This window comes from Dendrobium catenatum, unplaced genomic scaffold, assembly GCF_001605985.2.
Source record: "Dendrobium catenatum unplaced genomic scaffold, ASM160598v2 fragScaff_scaffold_716, whole genome shotgun sequence".
NCBI lineage: Eukaryota > Viridiplantae > Streptophyta > Magnoliopsida > Asparagales > Orchidaceae > Dendrobium > Dendrobium catenatum.
In genome coordinates, this window is record NW_021319178.1 from 1,367,309 (window position 1) to 1,372,852 (window position 5,544).

Below are 5,544 nucleotides of genomic sequence, written 5' to 3' on the forward strand. Positions count from 1 at the left end.
TCATAGGCGATTCACACCTATTGCTATCAGAATCAGTTTCCACTATGGCAGCATCCATGTCCATCGATAGCCTAGCTCCACACGAGCTGGCAACAATTTCTGGACTTACTTGGAAGTCCTGATCTCCTGGGCGTTCTGATCCCATTGCTTCGTCCAAGCTGGTAGCAAGCCGGACCATGGCAGGGTGCTGGACGGTGTCCTCCTCCTGGTCATCTTCCATGCTGGAAGGTTCGGTAGAATCCCGCCTCGAGTCATCCCTATCATTCACAAGGGAAGCCTCTTGGTCGGACTCAGCAGCCCCGACCAAGTTCATCTCCTGGTGCTCATCAGATCGAGCCTCCTCCTTCAGGCTAACATCATCCTCCATGGGATGCTGGCTGGACGTCCAACGCGCCTCCCACTTTTCACTGGCCTCGGTCGGTCCTCCCCCAAGCATACCTGTAGCAGTAGTAGAGATACCGATAGAGCTCATAATCAGCTCGCGCACAGCCGCCGGCTTGGAAACCTTCATACCCCGTTCCTTCTCAACGGCATCCATAATTCCTTTGAGATCTGCCGCCTTACCCGCCCCTTGGGTATTCTCCTTGCGCGGCTCACACAAGGCCGTATCCATCAAACCAAGCAGAGAGCAGACCTTAACCGGTGCTTGAAAGTTTTCTTTGCCAGATCTGGCAGCCACCGTAGATCTGAAGCCTTTTTTCTCCCACACATCGCGTAGGGCTGCTCCTTTGGCGGGAGCGACCGAGAACCTGCCAATCCCAGAAGATCTCAACGGAGGTGGCGTCCTTTGTGCTGCTGAAGTTGGATCCCCCTTGCTGGGATCATCAGTGGCCAACGCCTGCCTTCGGTTGCGTTGCTTCCGGTCCTTCCTACTCCCGCTCTTACCACCGCCGTTCCCCCCATTTGGAGGAGGTGACCTAGGGCCACCCCCTCTAGCCATCCCCAGAGCTTCTCTTTCTAAAACACTCTAGTGAGAGAAAAAAAGGGAACAAATAGAGACAGAGATAGAGAGAGAGAGAAAGAGGGAGAGAGAGAGATGAACTTTTGCATTTGCATTCATAAAAAGACCATTACAACTAAGTAAAATAAGGAAGGGCTCAACATGCCCTAAACAAAAAGAAATAACCACTAACTTCCTCAAGAATATCAAAAAATTTTTGAGGAATACATCTACTACTACTATCTCCTATATCCCAACTAAAGGAATCCTTTATTGCCCTTTGGGCCCAAAACAGGGCAGCCACGAATCTAAGACGAGCTCCATCAATAGTAACCTTGAACCAACCTGTAGGGGGGAGACACCAAGAAGGGTCTGAAAACAATCCAAAGGATTGAATAGTGTCCGGTTTCTCCAAGTGGAAAGAAAGAGAACCTTGATTGAGACCATCCAAGATACAAGCTGCCATGAAGATACTACCCATTATAAACCAAAGGGGAAGCGTCCCCGCTGCTCAAGTTATCCCAAAAACCACCAATATCTGGGTATGAAGAGCCCCCCATTTCAACATCAATACCCTTACTGCTATCAGGTTTTTCCACATCTCCACTCAAATATTTAACATTATCTCCTTGCCCCTGGAATCCAGCAGCACTAACCAAATCAACATCACAATCCACTCTGCCATCAGTTTTATCAACAACATTAATAAAATTTTCAATAGAAGAACCATCAGTTTTATCAACAACAGTTACAAACTGTTCCATCGAAGATGTAGCCAAATCAACCTCTATAGCTTTTCCTCTCCTTATCCTAGGCCATTTTTGTAAGGGACAAATTTGTTTTAATACATTAATAATTCGGACTTTAGTATCTCTATTCTCCTTACTCCTCGGCTTCACTACCTTAGTTTTCCCATATGAAAACTTAAGAATTTTGGGAACCAAGAGTTGAGCTGGAGAAACCACAGAACCATTATTATTCCTCTTAAATCTCCTTGCCAACGTATGAGAACTAGATTTCATCAAATTCTCTGAAGACACACAACTCCTCATTAGATCTTCCAAGATTTGCAAACCACTAGACTCCTGAATGTTACAATTCTGTGCCATGGGTTGTACCAAACCGCTTGGATCATTTAAACTCCTATCAGAAATACCATCCATTCCCTGCTCCAGCTTAACCGGTACCTTGCCCAAAACTCTGCATTCAACCTCTTGAGTCAATGATTCTGTCAAACCAATGGTACCTGTATTATAATCCTCTTCCATAACATGCGTGTCTGTTTTATTTTGGTCTTTAATAACTTCACTCAAACAGATTTTGTAATAATAGTCGAAGCATCTCCCTTATTATAATTGCCTTGTGTTCTATTTCCAATTCTGACATTATTAGATCTCCTCCTTCTAGTGACAATGGTCTACTCTCCATGATCATTATCTACCATCTATTCCTGAGAATCACCTGAGTCAACAACCCTACTAGCAACAGTAACATAAGATGCCTGAACATCCTTTCCACGCCCATCATTAGCCGAAATGAGCAGATCCGGCTCAATTCCATTCTTCATCACTTGCTGTTTAGGAAGCAAACTAATTTCCTTACATATCTTGGCTTTATGCCCAACTTTCCCACATATTAAGCAAATTAGGGGAATTCCTTCATACTCAATAGGTTGGAAAAAAGTACCCCCCAACCCATGAGCCCACACACCTTTAGGCAATCTCTTTGATAAGTCCAAACGAACAAAAATGCGTGCAAACACACACCTGCTCCAAAGTTTGGTCTGTTCATCCATAAATAATGGTTCACCAACTCCCGCAGCCAGCCTCGCTAAATTTGCCTCATCCTAATATTCCAATGGCAAAGCAGGTAGCCTAATCCAAACCGGAGATGTAAAACCCCTAAGAGATTTAGAGGATAATCCAGTCGACCATTGATCAACTCCTATAATTTGGCCGGCAACATACCAAGGCCCTCCAATCAACACATTATCCCTCGCTTCCATGTTATCAAACCAACATAGAAAATAGTCAAAGCCCATAGGCGTAATCATTATTAATCCAAGGTGTCCCCACTTACGTTGGAGCTCATTTTGTACAACCCAAAACGGAAGGCGTCTTCCAAGTAAGCTTCCAACTAAGGCCCTGCTTAACCTTTGAACATTTACTCTAACTTTGTGCAGGTCCAGATTAACCAATCCATCTTCCCTTAGGAATCTTCCAACCTCTACCATCAAGCACAGTTTAACTGGAAAAGCCTTCTTCCTTGCATTGGATGCAGCCTTCATCTCATCCATGTCCTTCTTTACTGTCCTGGCCCCCACAGAAGGCAAACAAACTTTCTGTGAACCATTAATTTCAACAGAAGCATTCCCTCGAACACCTGAGGTTCGTTCAGAAACATTGAAGAATCCACAACTAACAGTATTTGCATGTTCAGTCCTAGCAGAAACTTCATCTACATTCACACCAAGTAAATTCCCAATCTTACCAAAATTAATTTTCGGCTTAATGCGGTCAAGATCCATCCCATCTCCCATGGCCTTACTGCCTGAAGAGATCTTAAGGAGATCCCCAATACAACTCATTCCCCCAAAAGTAAATTGCAGCTTATCAATTTCGAAAACTGGATTATCTAGAATCTTACTAACCTCAATTTGTTCAGCCGAAGTAGACCCAACAACCTCCTCAGAAACCAATATTCCAATCTGTTCTATACCAACGGCCATAGCACCCAGTGTTTTTGAACAAGTAACATCCATATTTTCAACAACCTGGTTCAAAGATCCAGCTCGATTCTCAATCTCCTTCATGAATTCCTCAGCTTCGCTTCCACCCAAAACACCCATAGTTTCATCCAAATCAGATGAAACCAGCATAGGCATATCTCCACCCACCATAACCACATTTGGATCACCATCCAGTTCGACATTTGATATAACATTTTGGCCCTCATCCCTATCCAAGGAAACTGAATAATTGCTTTAGTACCTCCAGACCTACCTGGAGATCGGACATACACAAGCCTTCTCTCCTCAGCTCCAATTTCGTCTAACCCTTCCAAACTAGTTAAGGAAAATCTCCGATCACTTTCACCAGAAGATCCACCGTTCTTGCCAGAAACAACACTCGATCTACTACCTCCATCCACCTTCTTCCCTCCGATCCCTCTACTAGACCTGTCCTCCGAAAGCCTCCCAGATCCACCACCTCTTCCTTCGCTGCTCCTCAACGGGTGACAAGTGGGTGACGAGGGCATCAAGCCGCTCTGGCGAGAATCCAAACGGAGAGAAAAAATTTTTATCAAGAGTCACCCTAGAGAGAGAGAGAGAGAGAGAGAGAGAGAGAGAGACAGAGAGAGAGATGAAGAGATGGAGAAGGAAAGAGAGCAAGAGGGAAAGAGAGTGAGAGAGAGAAAGTAAGAGAAAAAGGTAGAGAGAAAGAGAGGGAGAGAGGGCAAGAAAGGGAGGGAGGGAGAGAGAGAGAGAGAGAGGGTGAGAGAGAAAGAGAAGCAATAGAGGGAGGGAGAGAGAGGGAGAGAGAGAGAGAGAAGCAAAAAGGGAGAGAGAGAGTGAGAGAGAGAGAAGCAAAAGGGAGAGAGTGTGTGTGTGAGAGAGAGTGTGTGAGAGAGAAAGAGAGATGGAATAGAGAGAGAGCAAGAGAGAGGGGGGAGGGAGAGAGAGAGAGAGATAGAGAGAGAAGAGAGAGAGAGAGGGAGAGAGGGAGAGGGAGAGGGAGGGAGAGAGAGAAAGTAAGAGAGAGGGACAGAGAGAGAGTGAGAAAGCAAAAAAGAGAGTAATCATAGAAAGAGAGAGAGAGAGAAAGGGAGAGAGGGGAAGAGAGAGAGAGAGAGTGAGAGGGATAGAGAGAGAGACAGAACTATTTGCAAATCTATTTTCTGGCTTTAGTTTTGATGATGACCAAACACTAATTTCTCATTGGACTACTTGTTTGCTTCTAACACTTTTCAGGAATTGAAGGATCGGCTTCGAACGACAAATGATGAAAGCCAGTTTAAGGATTGTGTAGGTTTTAGGGTTCAGTCAGTCTTGTACTTTATTTTTTCTCTTCTTGAGTCTATTGTACATATCAAAGAGGATCTGATGCTATAAACCCTACACACAACACTTGAGAGAATTTAGAATTTCTATTTTTTCATTATCGGCCAGGATGATTCTTACATCGGCTCGATCAGACTTAAAACAGAAAGTCTAATAAGGATTCTTAATTAAGGCAGCCATCATTAATAGATCCGCCTTGGAACGATACGTGTATCGGCCAGGATGATAAGCCTTCCAAAATTAGAAATTAAGTTACGCGCCATAGAATACAATTTTATGTATACTGTATTTTTAAAATCATCAGTTAGGACGATACTCAGAAATATGGGCCCAAATTTTGGATTTTTTTTCAGGGGGGGAAAATTTTTTTTCAAGGAGTAATTAGGATGATTCATACAATCATATTTGTCCTGGATTGATCACAGGTCGGCTTTCAGGACGATCTATTAAAAAACCGTAAGTTACTCAGGACGAATTAAATATCAGCTAGCTCGTATTTAGGGCGATGCTCTGGACGATTTTCCTCGATTTTTGAACTGACGGC